The 24,158-nt window shown below is 35.2% G+C and overlaps 1 pseudogene; it reads left to right on the top strand.

Moving 5' to 3' along the window:
- The first annotated feature begins 22,880 nt into the window (after positions 1–22,880).
- On the top strand, positions 22,881–23,275 carry LOC112611168 (annotated as a pseudogene).
- The last annotated feature ends 883 nt before the right edge of the window (positions 23,276–24,158 follow it).

Raw genomic sequence — 24,158 nt, 5'->3', positions numbered from 1 at the left:
GCTCAGTGAAATAAAAGAGGACACAAACAAATGGAAGAACATACCATGCTCATGGATAGGAAGAATTAATATCGTGAAAATGGCCATACTGCCCAAGGTAATTTATAGATTCAATGCCATCCCCATCAAGCTACCAATGAGTTTCTTCACAGAATTTTTAAAAACTGCTTTTTATGTTTTTAAACATAAAAAGTTTAAATGTTTTATGTTTTGGTTCATATGGAACCAAAAAAGAGCCCGCATCTCCAAGACAATCCTAAGTGAAAAGAACAAAGCTGGAGGCATCACGCTACCTGACTTCAAACTATACTACAAGGCTACAGTAACCAAAACAGCATGGTACTGGTACCAAAACAGAGATATAGACCAATGGAACAGAACAGAGTCCTCAGAAATAATACCACACATCTACAGCCATCTGATCTTTGACAAACCTGAGAGAAACAAGAAATGGGGAAAGGATTCCCTATTTAATAAATGGTGCTGGGAAAATTGGCTAGCCATAAGTAGAAAGCTGAAACTGGATCCTTTCCTTACTCCTTATACGAAAATTAATTCAAGATGGATTAGAGACTTAAATGTTAGACCTAATACCATAAAAATCCTAGAGGAAAACCTAGGTAGTACCATTCAGGACATAGGCATGGGCAAAGACTTCATGTCTAAAACACCAAAAGCAATGGCAGCAAAAGCTAAAATTGACAAATGGGATCTCATTAAACTAAAGAGCTTCTGCACAGCAAAAGAAACTACCATCAGAGTGAACAGGCAACCTACAGAATGGGAGAAAATTTTTGCAATCTACTCATCTGACAAAGGGCTAATATCCAGAACCTACAAAGAACTCAAACAAATTTACAAGAAAAAAACAAACAACCCCATCAAAAAGTGGGCAAAGGATATGAACAGACATTTCTCAAAAGAAGACATTCAGACAGCCAACAGACACATGAAAAAATGCTCATCATCACTGGCCATCAGAGAAATGCAAATCAAAACCACAATGAGATACCATCTCACACCAGTTAGAATGGCGATCATTCAAAAGTCAGGAAACAACAGGTGCTGGAGAGGATGTGGAGAAATAGGAACACTTTTACACTGTTGGTGGGATTGTAAACTAGTTCAACCATTATGGAAAACAGTATGGCGATTCCTCAAGGATCTAGAACTAGATGTACCATATGACCCAGCCATCCCATTACTGGGGATATGCCCAAAGGATTATAAATTATGCTGCTATAAAGACACATGCACACGTATGTTTATTGCAGCACTATTCACAATAGCAAAGACTTGGAATCAACCCAAATGTCCATCAGTGACAGATTGGATTAAGAAAATGTGGCACATATACACCATGGAATACTATGCAGCCATAAAAAAGGATGAGTTTGCATCCTTTGTAGGGACATGGATGCAGCTGGAAACCATCATTCTTAGCAAACTATCACAAGAACAGAAAACCAAACACCGCATGTTCTCACTCATAGGTGGGAACTGAACAATGAGATCACTTGGACTCAGGAAGGGGAACATCACACACCGGGGCCTATCATGGGGAGGGGGGAGGGGGGAGGGATTGCATTGGGAGTTATACCTGATGTAAATGACGAGTTGATGGGTGCAGCAGACCAACATGGCACAAGTATACATATGTAACAAACCTGCACGTTATGCACATGTACCCTACAACTTAAAGTATGATAATAATAAATAAATTTAAAAAAAAAAAAATTACTTTCAAAGTACACAAAATAAATAAACTTTCATGTACCTAATTGCTTAATTCCCACCATGACCAATTTGTATATAAAAGCAGTTTTGTTATAAAAAGTAACATGCTGTGAACCTAAAACTACTCTTTAAAAAAGTTTTTTAAAGTAACTATGTCATTATAGCCATTTTGGAACACATTAAAGCACAAAAACAAAATATTAAAATCACTTTTTTCAAACCATATGTATATAAAGAGTATAAATACAAATATTTCTGAAGCTTTCAAATTCCACATGACTCCCAAAGAGGTTTAAACTTACTCTACTCTTTTGATTCTTTACAGAGAATTAAGCAAACCAGTGTCTCCAGCTGATTGTCAAGCATTTTATAGTTGCTCAGAGAACCAGCGACAGAAACAACTTTTTAAAAATATGTTTATTATTAATTTTGTGTTTTAAAGGTTACACATGCTCACTGCAAAATATATATATATAAAACATAACAGTAGAGAGAAATAATAGAAATAATAGAAGTCACCCGTTCTTTCATTACTATTAGATGGTCACCATTGACATTTTTATCTATCTATATCCTTTTTAAAACCATCATATTATAACATTTAAAACCATTATATTATAAACATTTTCCATGCATTAAGAACTTTCAAAAACCATAATAAATGTTTCATAGTAGTCCATCTTATGGTTAATATATAATACCCTCAAGCGTATCTATAATGTTAAACATTTAGGTTCTCTCTGGTGAAACTGGACGAAATGAGTCAATGTGTATGAACTGCTTCAATGTTACTAATTTGAATTGCCAAAATTATTTCCAAAAAGATGGTATCAATATAAATTCCCATCGGACCCTGTAAAGGCCTGCTGCACCACAAACTCAGCAACACTGGGAAAACCGATCTTTATCCAATGTTCAAAAAGTAAATTTCACCATGTCTGTGATTTGCATTTGTTTATCAGTGAGGTTAACTTTTTAAAATAGCTATCATCAATTTGCTTCTCTTCTTTAGTGAACTGCCTCTTTTTATACAAAATATAGATTTTTAATTATGAAAAATTAAGGAAAAGTTGTTTGATCACACTGTGCATATTTGTGGCCTTATTTTCTTTTCACGCTTTTTTTTTCTGAAGCGCAAAGGCAAAATATGAGCAGTGTTGTCTCATTTTTCTTTGTATCTTCTTGTATCTTCTTTTTCCATCAATGGAAAACCAAACCCATGTAAAAACTGGTCCAGATCCTTTTGAAACATGATGCTCATAACAAATTTTTCAAATGAAGTAATTTATTATATTCATATGCATGATGGGAATTATTTACAGAATGGTGGTCATAGCTTGTAAGAATCTCTCAGACTATAATATTATCACATCTGAGGTTGATGATGCAAATCAGTTAATTCTACACCTTACTCCCACCACACCCCTCCGCTGTGCTGAATATCTTCCATTTCCTCCTTTAAATCCTTCTCCATACAGCTTTCTGGCCCCAAGAGGCTGACTGGTATGGACAAGGTCAACAGGTTTCCATGTCCTCTGACTTCTTGTTGAATTCAGTCAATGGGGAGGAGGGAAGATGGTAAGTCTGGTTATTTATTGCCCTGGCTGTAGCCCCTCAAGGTTACAATGTGGCTCAAGACTGCCATCTCTACATAAGTCTCCTGCTGGATTCCTCCCCTAATTCCTTTCACATGAAAAATGATAAAACTCCTTTACCATTTTTACTCCTGGAAATCAGGAGTCTTTGCTGGATGTGACTAATTATTCATTATCTATGTGGTTTCCCTACACTCTATCTGGTTATTATCTATGTGGTTTCCCTATGCTCTGTCCAACCCTTGGGAAATAGTCTCTTGATAAATAAAACCTCGTCAGTTTATTCTAATTTACCCCTCTGTGTTCATTTCAAGTTGGGACCTTACTACTTCATCTCCTAATATAGATATTAGACAACAGGAACAATAATTACCTTCTAAATGATTACCTTCTAAAACTAAAATAAGTTTCCTATTAGAGACTTCTTATTACTAAAGTCAACACCTTTAACTTCAAACTCATTGGTCTTTTCTTTATAAACTTTTATTTTAAGTTCAGGGTACATCTGCTGGTTTGTTATATAGGTAAATTGTGTCACAGGGGGTTGTTGTACAGATTATTGCATCATCCAGGTATTAAGCCTAGTACCAATTAGTTACTTTTTCTGATAGTCTCCTTCACCCCACCTTCCACCCACAGGCAGTCCCCAGTGTCTATTGTTCCCCTTTGAGTCCGTATGTTCTCATCATTTAGCTCCCACTTACAAGTGAAAACACATAGTCTTTGGTTTTCTGTTCCTGCATTAGTTTGCTAAAGTTAATGGCCTCCAGTTCCATTCCTGCAAAGAACATGATCTCATTCTTTTTATGGCTGCATAGTATTCCATGGTGTATATGTACCACATTTTCTTTATCCAGTCTACCACTGATGGACGTTTAGGTTGATTAAATGTCTTGGCTATTGTAAATAGTGCTACAGTGAACATATGCATGCACATGTCCTTATAGTAGGATGATTTATATTCTTTTAGATATAGAACCAGTAATGTGATTGATGGGTCAAATGGTAGTTCTTTCTGTTTTTAGCTCTTTTAGAAATAATCACACTGCTTTTCACAATGGTTAAATTAATTTACACTCCCACCAACTGTGTTCCCTTTTCTCCACAATCTCACTAGCATGTTATTATTTTTGTTTTGGGTTTCTAGTAATAGCCTTTCTGACTGCTATGAGATGGTATCTTATTGCAGTTTTGATTTGCGTTTCTCTAATGATCAGTCACGTTAAACATTCTTTCATGTGTTTGTTGGCTGCATGTATGTCTTCTTTTGAGAAGTGTCTGTTCATGGCTTTTGCCCACTTTTTAATGGGGTTGTTTGGTTCTTTTCTTGTAAATTTGTTTAAGTTCCTTACAGATGCTGGATATTAGACCTTTGTCAGATGCATAGTTTATAAATATTTCCTCCCCTTCCATACGTTGTCTGTTTGCTCTATTAATAGTTTCTTTACTGTGCAGAAGCTCTTAAGTGTAATTAGATACCATTTGTCAATTTTTGCTTTTATTGCAATTGCTTTTGATGTGTTTGTCATAAACTCTTTGCCAGCTCTTATGTCCAGAATGATATTATTGCTCACTGCCGTATTTTACCCATCTCAAATGTATGTACAGCTGGCAGCAGATCCGAAAGACATAACGCTTTGCCAGATGAGTATCTCATGACCTTACTATAATATGAAGTTTCTTTTGAAGATAGGAAATGTAGATTACAGTGTAAGTTATAGATAGACCAGCAGAAGCAGACAATTACCAGTTTTATGAGGAGTAACATAATGAGTACTGCTATGGTTTGGATAAGGTTTGTTTGACCCTACCAAGTCACATGTTATAATTTGATCCCTAGTATTAGAGGTGGGGCCTGGTGAGAGGTGTTTGGATCATGGGAGTAAATCCCTGATAAATGGCTTGGTGCCATTCTCCAGGGAGTCAGTGAGTTCTCACTCTTAGCTCTCCTGAGAACTGATTGCTGAAAAAAGCCTGGTGCTTCCTCCTCTTTCTCTCATGCCTCCCCTCTCCCCATGTGATCTGCATACATGGGCTCCCCTTCAGCTTCTGTCATGAGTGGAAGCTTCCTGGGCCCTCACCAGATACAGATGCTAGCACCATGCTTCTTGTACAAACTGCAGAACCATGATCCAAATAAACCTCTTTTCCTTATAAATTACCCAGTCTCTAGTATTCTTTTACAGCAACACAAACAGACAAAGAAAGACATTCCCAAAAATGAAAAATGTGAGGTCATGGTGACAACCAGAAACAACTACAAATTTTATATATTGCTAAAAGGAATTGCTATTGTATTTCTGGCTGCCAATGGCTATCCATAAATTTGCCTATATACTTCATATGAGGTAATTATGTAATATGTGATTTTTGTTTAACTAAGGTCCTTAGCATAGATTTATATTTGACCCTTTTTTTTTTTTTTTTTTTTTTTTTTGAGACAGAGTCTTGCTCTGTCGCCCAGACTGGAGTGCAGTGGTGCAGTCTCAGCTTCCTACAACTCCACCTCCCAGGTTCATGTGATTCTCATGCCTCCCCCTGCCAAACAGCTGGGATTACAGGCACGTACCACCAGGCACAGTTAATTTTTGTGTGTTTTTAGTAGAGACAGGGTTTCCCATGTTAGCCAGGCTGGTCTTGAACTCTTGACCTCAGGTGATCCATCCTCCTGAGCCTCCCAAAGTGCTGGGATTACAGGTGTGAGCCACCATGCCTGGTCTCGACCCATACTTTCTGCTGCTTAAATTTCTTAATATACCTATGCATTTATCCTATGGTTTGGCTATCCCAAATACTACTGGAAAATGGAATATATACCACTGACAGTGTTCTATAAAACATTATTTGGCAAAATTCATAAAAACTTTTGCAGATGAATATACCACAATTTCTGCTATTCCTACCACCCATACCTCTTTGTAAAGCTAAAATGGCCTTTCACCAAAAGGCCTTTCATTAGGTGAGAATCCAGGTAAAATTAAAGTCATGCAATAAGGTGACAAATTTATCCCTGTCCACCAGAAATCCACTGTCAGCCAGTAATCCCAGATTGCCATTGATATGGTTTGGATTTGTGTCCCCACACAAATCTCATGTAGAATTGGAGGAGGGGCCTGGTGGAAGGTGATTGGATCATGGCAACGGATTTTCCTCTTGCCGTTCTCATAATAGTAAGTGAGTTCTCACGAGATCTCCCCATTTAAAACTGTGTAGCACCTCCCCTTTCTCTCTCTCTCTCTCCTCCTCTGCCATGGTAAGATGTGCTTGCTTCCTCTTCGCCTTCTATCATGATTGTAAGTTTCCTGAAGCCTCCCAGTCATGCTTCCTGTTAAGCCTACAGAACTGTGAGTCAATTAAACCTCTTTTCTTCATAAATTACCCAGTGTCAGGTAGTTCTTTATAGCAGTATGAATATGGACTTATACAGCCATCATCCAGGTCCTCATCAAAATTCAATCTCTAGTTATAGGTTATTAAGAAATCAACTGAGAGAAATATTGAGAAAATATCACCAAAGAATATTCAGTCTAAAAGTTTAAAATGCATGCTAACTTGGTCTCAACTACTGAACTTATTTTTCATTCATTCAATTAGCAACTAATCTTTACTCAGTGTCTGTCAGGTCTGCACCTGACCTAGAACAGAGCAGTGTTCTAGGCATGGACTGAAAATGAGTGGAAAGTCAAGTAAACACAGTTCTTAGGGGTTATTGTCCCCCTGCTGCTTTTACCTATTTGTTTTCTCAAATGGACTTCAGAAATATTTTTGTACTAGTGCAAGAATGGGCAGACATGTTAAGAAAAAATTATAAATAGCTCAGAAACACATTTTGTTACATGTAAAAATTTTGCAGATAGGAGTGTTATCAGAAATTCACAGAGATGAAAAAATTATGAAGTAATTGGCCTTGGAATAATTTATGAGTAATTTTTTGAAAAAAAAATGTTATTTCTTCAACTCAACACCATTCAGTAAAATAGAGTAAGTTCCAAAATGAAACACAGAAAACTTTAAAGAGAATACAATAGTTTTCAACCTTTTAGAAGGAGTTTTAACAAAGTCAAGGGAAAAAAAAAAAAAAAAACACCTAGAAGGTCGGGTGCGGGGCTCATGCCTGTAATCTCAGCACTTTGGGAGCCTGAGGCGGATGGATAACAAGGTCAGGAGTTCAAGACCAGCCTGGCCAATACGGTGAATCCCCGTCTCTACTAAAAATACAAAAATCAGCCAGACATGGTGGCAGACGCCTGTAGTCCCAGATACTCGGGATGCTAGGTAAGGAGAATTGCTTGAACTTGGGAGGCGAAGGTTGCAGTGAGCTGAGATTGGGCCACAGCACTCCAGCCTGGGTGACAGAGCAACAACACTCTGTCACAAAAAATAAAAATAATAAAAATAAAAGTTATCTGTTAAAGAACAGATTATGAAATGTTTTTGTACCAAGTGTTTAACAGTTTATTCATGTAAGTGACCTACAAATTAATGAGAGAAATGCAAAGACAAGGAACATTCAACAGTCACAGGACATAAACAAACAACAAAATAAGCTAAACAAACAACAAAGTAAAATAGTATCTTGTGGATGGTTTGGCAATATGTATCAAAATGATAAAGTATCCACTAACTAAAGGTTAACTTGATGAAATAATGTTAAAACCAGCAAAGACTGATGTATATATCTGCAGAAGTCTGAAAATTGTCTAAATGATCAGCAGTACAGGAATAGTTAAGTAAACTATGGAACCTGCTCTCAATAATTATCCCACTATTCCATACAATGGCTTAAGAAGTCTACGTAATAACATAAAAAAATCATCATTAATTGAAGAAAGCTATTTAACACTTATGTAACATGATTAAAATTATATAAAGAAGAAATTATGCATAGAAGAAAAAACTGACTGAAAAGAAATATATTTAAGCAGAAACTAGGCATTTGGCCAAGACTAATGTCTAATTTGTAGATGACTTCCTAATTTATAAATTTTTTTCTAAGCACTTAACATTTGAATTATGAAAGATTCCAAATAAATATATCAAATAAGTGTTCAGCAGTCTCTTCTATTTAATTTTTTTGGAAAACAACATCTGCAAAGATGTGTTACCTTCAGACTGAACTGTCAAAAGATAAAATTTTATAAATTCTTATACACCAGTCAAACTTACATTCATCATAACTTATCAATACTGCAGAATTTCTGGTCTTATTTCAATACCTCATAGATTTACAATCTTTGCCTGTTGAAACTTGTGATTAAACACTGAAGTTTAAAGATATTTTGGGGAAAGCACAAATGTTTCCTAAATTTTTATCTTTAAAGGATGATATTAGCATAAACAATCTATTTAAATGTTATGACACCTAATGCAGGCACCCACTCATAGCATTATAAAGTCATGACTTAAACAGAAAATCCTGCCGTTGATGTTTAAACCACATACACTTCATGAACAAGTTGCAAGCTTTCAGATTGTAACTGCAGATTTTACAAAACTTACTAAGCCCTCCTGGTCTAAACATTAACTAAATTTTGATATGTTATATTTTTGTTTCCATTCAGTTCAAAATACTTTTAAATTTCCATTTTTATTTCTTCTTTCACCCATGGGTTAAATAGAAGTTTAATTTTGAAATATATGTACAAGTTTTCCTGATTTTTGTTGTTGTTGCAGAGGTGTAATCAAATTCCGCAGTGGTCAGAGAACATACTTATGATTTCAATAGTTTTTAAATTGAGCCATGTTTTGTGGCCCAGAATACAGCCTATCCTGAAGAATTTTACATGTGCACCTGAAAAGAATATGCATTCTGTAGTTACTCAGTATGTACATCAGTTAGATTGAGCTGTTTGATAATGTTGTCCAGGCCTTTTTTAACCTTGCTGATTTTCTGTCTAGTTGGTCCATTAGTTTTTAAGAATAAAGTAACTAAATCTCCAATTATTGTTCTTAAATTACCTTTTTCTTGTCTTAATTTTCTCACATTTTGTTTCAAGTATGGCTATTATTAGTCATATATACATCTATAATTGTTATACCTTCACAATTGTATTTTGGATTTCATAATTACACAATCTCCTTCCTTGCCTTTAGTAAAATTTCTTATTGTAAAGTCTGTTTTATCTGACATTAATATAACCACTCCATCTCTCTTATGGTTACTTTATGCATGGTATATCTTTTTCCATCCTTTGACTTCCAACATATTCATGTCCTTGAATCCAAGATGTGTCTCTTACATACAGCATGTGTCTTGTATTTTTATCCAACCTCACAATCTTTGTTTCTTAAGTAATGTGTTTGATCCATTCACATTTAATATAATTATTACTGTGTTTGGATTTATGCCTGCATTTGTCTATTTGATTTATATATGTCTTGTGTCTTTTTTCAACATTGTTCATCTAGTGCCTAACTTATAGGCACTATACATATATATATATATAAAAACACACGCACACGTTCACAAAATTAGGCACTAGATGTATATACACGTGTATATACATGTATATGTGTGTATACTTGTATATGTATAACCATTTTAATTCCTCTGCTTTTTTTTTTTTTTACTGTATTTTTAGCTATTTTCTTAGTGGTCACTCCAGCAATTCAAAATAAATTTTAACTTATCATAATTTCCTTCAAAATAATACTGACTTAATTCTGGTAAAATATAGAGCCTTTGCTCCAATATATCTCCTTTTCCTCTCTGCTCTTTTGTGCCAATATTGTTATGTATATTATCTCTATATATGTTATGAACTCAACATTACAGTGTTATCATTAGTGTTTTGTGCAATCTTATGTCTTTTGAATGAGTTCAAAAAAATGAGTAAAAATATTATTACAATATTATTAGAAGCTTTTATATTTATCCATATAATTACCATTCACTTCTCATTTCCCTGGTGAATTTCTCTGGTGGTTACTCTCTGGTGCCACTTTCTTTCAGACTAAAAGATTTTCTTTAATTATAAAAAGGAAATTGTGGAGCTGAAAAGTAAAATAAAAATCAAAACATATGTTTAGTATTTTTTATAAGACTTTTCTGTGGACAATTAATTCTCTCCACCTTTTTTATTTTTCATTTTCTTTTTCAGCTATTGTTTTTTGAAATATTATTTCTGTCTCTTTATCACCTCTCTTTCTGGGATTCTCATTATGTGTGTACTTTACGTTGCCCCATTTTTTTCTTAGGCTCTGTTCACTTTCTTCCATTACTTCTGTCTCTGTTTTTCAGATTGGATAACTTTAATTAACCTCTCTTCTGACTTGTTAAATCACCTATTAAATGCCTTTAGTAAAATTTTCATTTCACTTATTGTACTTTTCATCTCCAGGATTTCTGTTTCTGTTTTGTTTTGTTTTGTTTTGAGACGGAGTCTCCCTCTGTCACCCAGGCTGGAGTGCAGTGGCACGATCTCGTCTCACTGCAAGTTCCGCCTCCCGGGTTCATGCCATTCTCCTGCCTCAGCCTCCGGAGTAGCTGGGGCTACAGGTGCCCACCACCACACTCGGCTAATTTTTTGTATTTTTAGTAGAGATGGGGTTTCACCATGTTAGCCAGGATGGTCTCGATCTCCTGACCTCGTGATCCGCCCACCTTGGCCTCCCAAAGTGCTGGGATTAAAGGCGTGAGCCAGCACACCCAGCCAGGATTTCTGGTTTTTAACATAATTTGTACGTCCTCGTATTTTCTGTTTATTGAGTTATTATCATCATACATTAATTTCATTCTATAAGCATGATTTTGTTTACATACTTGAATATTATCATCATACTTGCTTTAAAGTCTTTCTCAGCTAAATGCAAAATCTGGAGAAATCCAGAGATTTTCAATTAACTGGTTTTTTCCTGGGCATAGGTCACACTTGTTTTCTTGCATATCTTGTAATTTTTTATTGAATAATATACATTTTAGATAATATACTGTAGAAACTCTGGACTTTTGTTTACTCTCTGAGGCTTATTGTTGTGTTGTTGATTGTTTAATAACTAGATTAAATCTGTGAAATGTGTCTCAGTCATAACGTCTCTGCTCATTCTTTTTTTTTTTTTTCTTACTTTTATGGCCAAGCCTGGTTTTCCAGAAATCACTGATGTATTTACATAGCTTAGTGTTCATGCAAAGATTTTTCACAGGTTGTGCTCAGAAACCTCAGGCCAGCAAGGCTTCCACTCTGCTGATGGATCTGTGTTCGCCTGGAGAACAGATTCAAAGTGCGTGCCATTTTCAAGCCTTCCTCAGTGTTTACTTCCCACCAAAATCTTTTGAGTCCTCTCTATGTACGTGCTTAAGGCCTGTCAGCCAGGAATATGTGGGTGGCTGGAGCCCATTTCTGTCTCTGCTGCACACGCACAGAGCCTTTAGTCAACCCGGGATACGTGGAGAGCTTATCATACCCTATGACTGTTTCACTCCCGGCAAATCCTTGTCAAATCCCCAGCTAGTTCATCAGTCCATTGTTTACCCTAAACAGGACCACAACCTCAAGCTGACAGTGCCGCTGGTCCTTCCTCTTCACTCGGGTATCAATGCTTTTAACTCAGGACTTTATAACAACCACAGAAGAATTTATTTGAGAACTTAACCTACATTGTAAAGTTAATTCGAAGTAGTTCATTAACAACTTAAGCAAAGTGTCTTAGTTTATTGCCTGCTGCTTATTAGATAATACCTGAAACTGTGTAATTTATAAAGAAAGGAACTGATTTCTTACAGTTACGGAGGCTGAGAAGTCAAAGGTTGAGAGGTCACTTCTTGTAGGGCCTTCTTGATGGTGGAGACTCTGCAGTCCCAAGGTGTTGCAAGGTATCACGTGGTGAGGAGGCTGAGTGTGCTGTCTCAGGTCTCTCTTTCTTTTCTTATAAAGCCACCAGTCCCACTCCCATAATAACTCATTAATCCCTTAGTTCATTAGTCCATTAATTCATATATTAATGAATAGATTAATTTATTCATGAACTCAAAGTCTCTTAAAGACCCCGCTTTTCCATACTGCCACATTGGGGATTAAGTTTCATCATGTGTTTTGGAGGGGACAAATATTCAAACCATAGTGCAAGACTATAACTACAGAATTTTTTTAAAAAAAATAATGTAAAGTTATCTTCTATAATGGAATGATATGGAATATGTAGCAACTGTTAAAAAATGGACGCTGGATTCAGAATGCCTGGATTTTCACCCCATCTCTACCATTCCTAGCCTTGAAAAAATTATTCAACTACAAAATGGGACTGCCAGCAATAGTGCCTAAAAGGTTGCAGGGAAGATTAAATGAAATAATACATCTAAAGCACTTGGCACAGTACCTGGGATGTAGTAAGTACTCACTAGAGCTTATGAAGCTTTTGGTCATGAATGACTTGAGTCATATTACTTGCCTGGTCCTGATCTTGTTCTCCTTAGGTAATTCCAGCAGGTTCCAGCCTGTGTTAACTTTTCGGTGTTGGGGGCTTTTGTTTTCTTCAAGCTAATTGCCACCACGCAGGTCATTTTTCTGATGCCAGTGTTGATACAACAATTGCAAAAAATAATAGTAATAAATAATAAATATTATTGTCTGCAATTGCTCAAAGTTTAATGAAAAGAGTAAGGGTTTAGTGCCTCATGTATACATAGTTTATCAGTGTATTTCTACCACTTTTAGAGTAACATTTATTTTCTCTTTCTAGATACTTTTGCACCAATGTGCACAACCCATAAACTATAGTAGTTGGGGCTGCCCAATAGAAACTCTTGGAATGTTCGTGAACATCTTCTGGGGTATGCTACTGCAGAAGGAGTGATTCTTAAGTGAATAAACTCTTGTTTGTGCTGAGGGAATCCTCTGACACTTTCCTCCATTCTTTTATGGTTATTTCCTATCTCTTGAAACAAGTATTTACTGTCTCTGGATCCATTTTCTCTAGGAGTTGAGCCTTCTAACACAGGGCTTTGTTATTTAGCTGTTTCATATTTAGTATATGTGTTTTTACTTATATTTGTTAGTGGTATTCAACCACTTACCATAATACTGGGTGGTGAAGTAAAAAAGAAAAGCATGGCTATTCCAAATTTTAAATCTAATTATTTGGAGGTATTTATTCATAGGAGTTTCTCTTTTAGAATCTACGCCAATTGAATTAAGTAAATGTCTTCTATGTGCTCTTGTGGAGTTTATAATGAAACACAGATGCTGTTAATGATAATAATAGGTTATATTCGTGCGGTGATTGCATGTGCCAGGTATTATTCTAAGACCCTTGTGTATATTATCTTATTTAAATTCACAACAACCTTATACCTTTGATACCATTATTATACCAGTTTTATGATTGAGAGAATTATGGCTCAGGGAGATTAACTAGCTTGCTTAAGGGCAGAAATAATATGAAATAAAACAAGTGTGACTCCAGAGCCTTAGCTCTTTGCTGCCAAGGTGTACTCCATTCCATAATAATGGTTAACATTTACAGAGTGCTTACTATCTACCAAATACTCTTCTAAATATCAAACATGTATAACTCCTTTAATCCCAACCATAGCCCTAAAAGTTAAAATATTTTCATCCCAATTTTGGAGAAGAGAAAAATTAGGACAGAAAAATTACATAATTCTACAAGGCTACATGATAGTAATTGGTGGATCCAGACTTTCAAGAAAATATATAAAATTTGGTAGTACAGAAGTATCTTTCAACTCCTGATTGTTGTACATAGTGGTTTTAGGTAAGGAAGTTTCATGAGAAGCTTTCCAATTGCTTTCTCCTACCAAACTGCCAAAGGATCTCATAGAGTAGTGGAAGGGGGAACTGAAGAGGGTTTTTATCTCGGGTGTTATCTCCTATCCACATCATAAATTATCCAGGAAGATGCCACTTATTTATTACTGCTTTGCAAGCATAGGGTAGCAAAAGCAAAGTGAACCAAAGGACCTTCTTTATTAACTCTGGATCTTGAAAAGACAACTGAGTGAAAGCAACTCAATGAAGTATAAAAGAAAAAAAAATTACATTTTTTATTAAAAAGGAAATTATTTTGGTCAATTGAGCTATTTATTTATGCATTTATTCACAAATAATGTAATCACAAAAGCATTAATTACTGAGTGCTACTACCAAATCAAAATACAAACTTATCCAAAAACAAAATGCCAAAACTTTCTTCTATAAGGATTTTAAAATGTAATGAAAAACTGTACACCAGTGACAATCTAATTATCTTATTCTCTTCCAGTAAAGTTTACAAAGAGTAACAATGGACTGTGATAAAGATTCAAGATTCCAGTGCTTCCTTCTAAAATTGAATTATTCAGCTTTATCACTTGAAACTGTAGAGTATAATGGTAAGTCATATAATACTTTTAAAGTACAAGCTTTAAAAGTGAATTTTTTTTTCTTTTTCTATGGTAGTACTGATACTTCAAAACCTAGGAGGTTATCTATGATAGGTTTTCAGCCTTATTCAGAAAAGAAAACAGGTTATTTAAGTTTTCTTTATCCGCATTTAGTATTAGTATCAAAATAAGTAAATATAAATGAATTTAGAGAAAAATACATATGCACCCATGTTAATATCCATAAAATGTTTAAAACCACATTTGCATAAGCTAAAATTTTACATATTTAGAACAATATCCTAAGTAGCCATGGAAAAGTATTCAGGGATAAACGCAGCTTTAAATATTCTAAGAAAGAGTTTAAAAAGCTAATACTGGCTACAATCACTTGTATAAATCTTCCCAGAAAACTAAAAATAGGAATGTGTTAAACAGAATGCACAGAGACATTGAGAATAGCTTACGAAGCTTTCCTAGCTAGGAAAATGTGGCTTTCCCATATATCATTCAATAAAAAACAGATGGAGAAAAAAATTTTGCCAGAAAGAAAGGAAAGACATACATCATGTTATAATTATGAGCTTCAGATAAACAAAGGGAGGGAGAAGAATATTTTAAAACAAAAGGACAAAGTTTCTTCCATAAAAGCTATCTCTATTGAGTAGGGGAAACTAAGGATAAAATGATATCTTCTCAAAAACATAAGTGACCCTAGAATGGACACTTTGTATCATCCAGAACCCAGCCCACTTCTTTAGCTTATAATATCCCAAATCCTTTGCCATTTCTGGTACTTGTGGTTCAAGGGTCTCACCCAGGCTCTGGGAATGAATCATGTGATTCAAACTGGGGCAGTCCCTTTAGCCTCATGATCAGGTCAGGGCATGTCAAAGATAGGCATGGACATGTAGTCCAAATTGGTCCAATTTAGACTAAATCCTAGGGTTTGTACAGAAACTACCTGAAAGAGATACACTCCTTTTCTTTGGAGTAAACATAGGTGACTGCAGGTCTAAAGCTGCTAAAGTCATACTGACACCACATAGAATGAAAATACTATGCAGAAAAATAGACTAAAGAGATAGACAGCTGCTGATAACATGTCAGCTCCTTGATCAAACTGTTCCTGAAGCAGATACTCTTCTGGAATTTTTAGTGAAGTCATACGAGCCAATAAACTCCCCTTTTATGCTAAGCCAATGTATCTATTGATTCTAGAAAAGTTCTTAATAATCAGACTCCACTCTCAGGAACAAAACTGAATAAACATAACCTAGAGCCACTGCAGCTACAGAGTAGCTTCTTCATATCCATTGTCAAGAACTCTGTGAAGTAAGTGTTACTACATTCCTATTTAACAGATGAAGTTAAATGGCTTGCCCAAGAATATACAGCTGGTATTTAGTAGCATTCAGGTCTTCTGAATTCAAATCCCATGCTTTTTCCACTTCTCCTCTTCAAATCTCAAGTAAAAGGACGATGAGGGGCTCAGTGGCATGTCAAGTGGTACAAAAAGATAATTTAAGTGCAGTTTATCCTCCTAGAGCTTCAATTATATTCAAATATCTAAGCGAAAGGTCATAAGTTAGTAATATAAATTATAAATACGTCTGTATAATATCATTGTCTCCTGCTATGGTCTGAATGTTTATGTTCCTTCAAAATTCATATGTTAAAATCTAACCCAACCCCTAAGGGGATGGTATTAAAAGCTGAGGCCTTTAGGAAGTAATCAGATCCTGAAAGTTCCACATTCATGAGTTCCCATTAGTAACCTAATAAAAAGGCTTGAGGGAGACTGTTCCTCCCTTCTGCCATGCCAAGACATAGCAACAAGGTGCCATTTTGAAGCAAAGAGCAAAGAAACCAAAAAGAAGCAAAGAGCAAACTTCACCAGAAACCAAATCTGCTAGCATCTTCATCTTGGACTTTACAGCCATAAGAACTGTGAGAAGTAAACTTCCGTTTTTATTTACCCAATCTAAGGTATTTTATTATAGCAGCCCAAAAGAATTAAGACATACTCCTAATCCAAAAAGGTAAGAGTTCTCTTTTTTGCCATTAGGAAGCATATGAAATGCAGTAGTGTTTTGAAGCTCGAATGAAAGGACAAAATTGATTGATAATACTGTGGAGCCTCATTTATTTGCAATCAATCACTTTTTTTCACCTTTAGACACAGAAGTACTGAAGGCCCCAGGAAATAATTATAATGACTTTTATAATGGCACCACACCCAGAACATTTTGAATAATGAACAGAAGCCTATAAAAGTACAGATTATTCCAAAGAGACTAAAATTTCTATTACCATTTCAATATTATTGACCTAGGTGGTCCAGAAATTAAGATCACTCACTGATCATTGTTCAGAGAGATATTAAAAATATTTTGGCAGTACAATTTAAGCAAATGTTAGTTTTAACAATAATACAGAAAAAATAGTTTTTAATTATTGACAGTGGACTTTTAATTTTATTTACTATTATTGGCAGGAGTCTAGCTTTCTTGAGCACATAGCAAGGTGAATAAGCCACAAAGGATATAGCTCAATAGTGCCCCCCCAAAGACGTTCAAATCCCCAGAATCTGTGACTATTCTACCTTCTACAGCAAAAAAAAACTTCACCAATGTAATTAAGTAAATTGAGATGGGTAGATTATCCTGAATTATCCAGGTGGGCCAATGTTGTTATCACAAGGGTCTTTATAAGAGGGAGACAGGAAGGTCAATTTCAGAGATACGACAGAAGCAGAGGCCAAAATAATGTGAGACCACAAGCCAAGGAATGCAGGAAGACTCTAGAAAACAAAACTCTTGAGCAGGCACTCCACAACAGACATAATTCAAGACCAATAAACATGGGAAGAGGTATTCATTTTTATTATTAATCAAGAAAATTCAAACTAAGCCATCACACATCCACTAAATGGAAAAATATTTAAAAGGCTGGTAAGAGTAAATGTTGACAAAGATGTGAAGTAAGAAGAACTTACATACAATGCTAATGGAAGTATGAACTGATACAAACATTTTGGAAAATAGATTGACATTGAAAATGCACACATTCTATGACCCAATAATTCTATTCCTAGATAACTATCCCATAGAAATGTGTGCATATATGCACCACGAGACATGTACAAAACGGTTCTTAATGGTATTATTTACAGTAGTCAAAACTATAAAACAACATAAATGTCCATTGACAGTAGAGTGGATAAAAAATTGAGATATATTCAGATAATTAAATAATATATTTTAGTAAAACTAAATAAATGTAGTTACACAGAACAAGATGAATGAATCTCAAACACAATGTTGAACAAAGGAAGCCAGACACAAAATACACATTGTATAATTTCATTTATATAAAATTCATAAACAATCCATGAATTTGTGGACTCTCTCAATCCCCCTTCACTTCTGCCCATATATTAGCTGAATCATTTTTTAACACATCTCATTTCTTGAAAAAGCAGCCAATATCAACCAACACAAAGAACCAACACTCCATTTTTCTCCCTCTTTTCCTAGAGCTACAATTGCCAAAGTACAGTTTTGTGAAATGTTCCACATCATCAAAATATGGATTACTATCTTTCCAGCATCCAATAACAGTTTCTTTGCCACCCAATAACTACTATGACAATGTCACCTTATTGAAGTTTTTGATTCAGTAACAGCACACTCTCTGTAATTGATTTCAGTATCAGATGGATAGACAAGGTTATATGCAGTAACAAACAGCTCCCAAATCTCAAGAGGTAACCAAATGAAAATTTGTCTCTTACCAACATTATCCATTCAGTATGAGTCAGTAGGGGAAACTGCTCATAATAATCTCATAGGAATCCAAGTTGATGCAGAATTCATCTCAATATATAGTTCTTTGATCACCATGACAGAGAGAAGAGAAATGTAAAGAATCACAAACTGGACTGGGCACAGTGACTCAGGCCTATAATCTCAGCACTTTGGGAGACCAAGGTGGGTGGATCACCTGAGGTCAGGAGTTCGAGACCACCCTGGCCAACAAGGTAAAACCCTGTCTCTATTAACAATACAAAAAATTAGCAGGGTATGGTGGCACACACCTGTAATCCCAGCTACTCAGGAGGCTGAGGCAGGAGAATTCCTTGAACCCGGGAGGCAGAGGTTGCAGTGAACTGAGATCATGCCACTGCACTCCAGCCTGGGCAACAGAGCAAGACTATCTCAAAAAAAAAAAAAAAAAGAATCACAAACTGAATTTTAAAATTAAAACCCAAGAAAACCAATGTTTCTTTTAACATTTCGAAACTAAAATACTATACAAAAATACCACAAAATGTGAAGTCTGGAAAAACTTAGGGCATGCTAAAGTCCTTGTCCTATTAGGTAAAATCATAAAAATATGTAAAGTCAACTACATACACTAAAATGTTCTAGGCAACCACTTTAAAAAAGAAATGGAATTAGCAATTTCAAAACTTAGTAAAGATATGGGGAGAATAAAGAAAATTTAATGAAGCAAATAGATGTCAGAAAAGGAGAAAAAGGAAAACAAAATATGAACAAGAAAATGAAATAAGGTTATTGATTATAAAATGAAATAAGGTCAAAAAAGCAAAGCCAAATATGTCATGTAATATAATTAATATTTAAAGTACTAGATCCATTTATTAATATGAATACCCTCTGACATGACATTTTAAAAAATCTAATTATAAAAAACCATTCTAAAACCTGAGGACACTATAGTCAGCCAGTATTCCTTACTTACGAGGTGATGCAAACTTTTTTTTCTGAGGGCTATTAATTTTTGGTAATCCTGCCTAATAATGGCTCATTTGCTTTTATAACTGGATATGGCGGTACATACTAGTAACTCTACGATCTTCTGGGTTTTAGGCACATCCCTACCAATCCACATTAAGAAGCAGCAGTTCTATATCATACTGATAATCAGGATAAATCACTACAGTCAACATCCTAATGCCTTTTTGATCTCTTCTTCCATGATACAAGAAGCAGAATCATTATAGCCCTGCGTCTTAGAAATAAGTCCCAAAATCACATTACAAAATCAGCCTGCTAAGAGAGCTGCCACTGCTTCTGTGGACACAGTTAATCCATTCCCAAAAAAACATTTTACTGGCTTTTTCCTTCCAAATTCTCACAGACCTCTGAGTCGTAGGCTACTATCTCTCCACATTTATGGAAACAGAGTATTATTTGAAATGCCAAACATTAGAATGAAAACTTTAGCAAGAAGACTAAATTTTGAAACTAAATTCACTTCCAATTTCTGGTCAGGCTTGTAAGAAGCTTAAATGTCACCACTCCATTCTTTCAACAAATAAAAAGGTGAATAAACTGAAAAACAACTCTTCTTAGATCCACAAGACAACTGAGGTCACATAACAAACTGCTTCCCTTCAACTGGAGAAACCAACAGACTTAATTCAGCGAATCACAACTTGCCAGAACAGAAACCCACAAGATGAAACCTTCATAGGAAATGATCCCAGGGTAGGAATATCTGAACTGTTACTGATAAATTGCTAAAGGCACTGGATGGACAAGTCTGAGAGTTAAAAAGCTCCAGGAGATTCAATGAGATGGAGACCCCACATTTTGTTTTATAGTTTTGACCTGCCTTGCAAGAAATGGTAAAAGAAGTCCTTCAGAAGGAAGGAAAATAACATAGGTCAGAAACTTGAACCTATGTAAAGAAAAGAAGAGCATTGGAGAAAAAAAATTAACGAAGGTAAAATTAAAATTCCTCTTTTTTCTTACTTAATTGGTCTAACAGATAACAATGTAGGGCCTTCTCCCTAGTACTGTCTCTCCCAAAACCTTTATCTGCCTAAGATCCAGACCCACCCCCCAAAAATTGTTTCTTCTTCCCTTCCCTGTAATACCAAAAATGTAGCCACATATGAATAGACCCTTTACAAGTTAATATCTGTTACCGGATCCATTCATTCTCTCTAGTATATCTTTATTTTCCTTCAACAGACAATATTGTCCCTCAACAGACAGTCCTCCCTCCTGTTTTCCAGGATGATATATATGCTGCTTTCATCTTGTTGAGGGGTAAACAATCACTCTGTCATTCTCCCAGTGCATACATGTTAATAAATTTATATGCCTTTTCTCCAATTTATCTGCCTTTTGTGAGTATATTTTTCAAAGGGCTAAGGAGAAAGCTCTCCCCGATTCCTACAACCCTTATGTGCAACATATGCTTTAATATGCTTACATACAAGCAAAGCAAATAACAACAATAATATGAAAAAAGACAGAGAGGAATTAGAATTATTTAGTTATTAGGTACCTGCACTACCTGTGAGAATGTGAGCACCACTATTACAAGGTATAATACTCATATGCTCATAGTATAGTGTTATTTGAAAGTAGACTTGGATTAGTTGTAAATTTATGTTGCAAAATTTAGGGGAACCAATAAATATATACACATATATACAATTTTTTTTTTTTTTCTGAGATGGAGTTTTGCTCTTGTTGCTGAGGCTGGAGTGCAATGGCATGATCTTGGCTCACCACAACCTCTGCCTCCCGGGTTCAAGCAATTCTCCTGCCTCAGCCTCTCGAGTGGCTGGGATTACAGGCATGTGCCACCATGCCTGGCTAATTTTGTATTTTTAGTAGAGACAGGGTTTCTCCATGTTGGTCAGGCTGGTCTCAAACTCCCAATCTCAGGTGATCCACCCACCACGGCCTCCCAAAGTGCTGGGATTACAGGTGTCAGCCACCGCACCTGACCAAAAATATTATTTTTAAGTAGTAAAACTCATATACTAAAAAAAGGAGAGAAAAAAGATCATATAAAATACTCAAAACTTGAAAATGCAGAAAAAGATTGGAAGACAAAAATAGGAACAAAGAACTAGAGCAATAAGTAGAAAACAGTAACAGATACAGTAGATATTAATCTAATTATATCAGTAATCACTTTGAATGTCATTGCTCTAAATGTACGTATTAAAAGATGGGGATTGTCAGAGTGGATCAAAAAACAAGACAAAAATATATGTTGTCTACAAGAAACTGCCTTAAATATAAACACAAATATAGATTGAAAGTAAATGGATGGAAGAAGGTATACTATGCAAACAACAATCAAAAGAAAGCAGGAGTACCTCTGTTAATTTTAGACAGAACTGCAGAGCAAGGAAAGTTATCAGGGTTAAAAAGGGGCATTGCATAATGTAAAGGTGTCAATTCTCCAAGAAGACATAACAATCTTCAATATGTGTGCATCTAACAATAAAGTGCCAAAATAAATGAGTCAAAAATTGATAGAGCTGAAAAGATAAATTAATAAATCTATTATAGTTGAGACTTCAACACCCTTATTTTAGAAATGGACAGATCCAGTAGGCAGAATACTGGTAAGGACATAGTTGAACTCAACACCACCATCAATCAACTGGATAAAAATGGAATTTTAGAGACTACTTCAAGCAACAGCAGAATATATATTCTTCTCAAGCTCACATAAAACATTCACAAAGATAGACCAAATTTTGGTCCACAAAACAAACTTTAGCAAATTTAAAAGAATATAAATAATACTACATCTGCTCTCAGACCACAATGGAATTGAACTAGAAATCAATAACAGTAAGATAGCTGAAAAGTCCCAGAATATGTGTAGGTTAAACAACACACTTATAAATAACACATAAGTCAAGAAAGAAATCTCAAAACAAATTTTAAAATATTTGGCACTGGAAGAAAAAACAACTTATCAAAATGTGTGGGATGCTGCAAAAGCAGAGCTGAGAGAGAAACGTTATGTCACTGAATCCATATATTAGAAAAGAAGAAAAATCTAAAAGCAGTCATCTAAGCCTCCACCCTGGGAAACTAGAAAATTTAAATTAAAACAGCATGCGCAAGAAAAGAAATAACAAAAATTAAAGTAGAAATAAATGAAATTTAGAACAAGAAATCAATAGAAAAACATCAACAAAATCTAAAGCTGGTTATTTAAAATTATCAATAAAATCAATAAAGTTCTAGCCACCATAACTAAGAAGAGAGAAAGGATACATTACTAATATCCTAAATGAACGAAGGAACATCACTACATATTCTGTGAACATTAAAAGGATGATCAAAAAATACTATAGATCTTTACCTGCCACAGCTAAATTGTGCAGAGGTGGAGGCTCAGGTGCATTCAATATTTGGCTTCACCCATAACCCACCACCATGATCGAGGAAGGCATTGCTGCTAAAGATATAATGGACATTAATACTGCTTTACAAAAAGTGCTGAAGACTGTCCTCATCCACAGGAGCCCAGTACATGGAATTCACAGAGCTGCCAAAGCCTTAAACAAGCACCAAGCCTATCTTTGTATCTTGCATCCAACTGCAATGAGCCTATGTATGTCAAGTTGGTGAACGTCCTTTCTGCTGAACACCAAATGAACATAATTAAAGTTAATGACAAGAAACTAAGAATATGGGTTGTCCTCTGCATAACTGACAAAGAGAGAAAACTTTTTTAAGTGATTGGTTGCAGTTCTGTAGTAGTTAAGGACTATGGTAAAGAAGCTCAGGCCAAGGATGACATTGAAGACTACTTCGGATGCAAGAAATGAACAAAGAAAGCTTTGGCTCACAGTTAACAAAAATATTATGAACAATTCTATGCCCACAAAATTCATAACTTAGGTAAAATGCAGCAATTTCTTGAAAGATACAATCTTCCAAAACTCACACAAAAAGAAATAGATAATCTGAATAAGTCTATATCTATTAAAGAAATTAAAACAATAATTAATAATCTTTCTAAACAGAAACGAGTAGGACTAGATGGTCTCACTGCTAAAATATACCAAACTTTTAAGGAAAATATAATCTCTTTTTCAGAAGATAGAAGCAGAAGAATTTCTTCCTACCTCATTCTATGTGATCAGCATTATCCTAACACTGAAACCAACAACAGTACAAGAAAAGAAAACTATAGACCAATATCTCACATGTACTTAGGTGCAAAAGTCCTCAGCAGAATTTTAGCAAATAGTATCCAACAATGCATACAAAGAATTATATACTATAACCAAGTGGAATTTATCCCAGGTATGCAAGGCTGGTTCAACAATCAAAAATAATGTAATCCCTCACTTCACAAACTAAAGAATAAAAATCACATACCTGTATCAATAGAGGCAAAAGGAAGCATTTGAAAAAGATCCAACATCCATTCATGATATAAATTTTCCGTAAACTAGGTATAGAGGGGAACTTTCTCAACTTGATAAAGAATATCTACAAAAATCTACAGCTAATATGATGCTTAATGCTGAGAAATTAAAATCTTTCTCACAAAAGATCAGAAACAAGGCAAAAATGTACCTTCTCATCACTGCTGTTCAACATTATACTGGAAGTCCTGGCTAATGCAATAAAACATAAAAGGGAAATAAAAGGTATACAGATAGAAAAGGAAGAAAAAAACTGTCTTTGTTCACAAATGACATA

This window comes from Theropithecus gelada, chromosome 17 (genome assembly GCF_003255815.1).
Source record: "Theropithecus gelada isolate Dixy chromosome 17, Tgel_1.0, whole genome shotgun sequence".
Lineage (NCBI taxonomy): Eukaryota > Metazoa > Chordata > Mammalia > Primates > Cercopithecidae > Theropithecus > Theropithecus gelada.
Note: the sequence above shows the minus strand (reverse complement) of the source record. Positions and strands in the feature narration are given on the sequence as shown.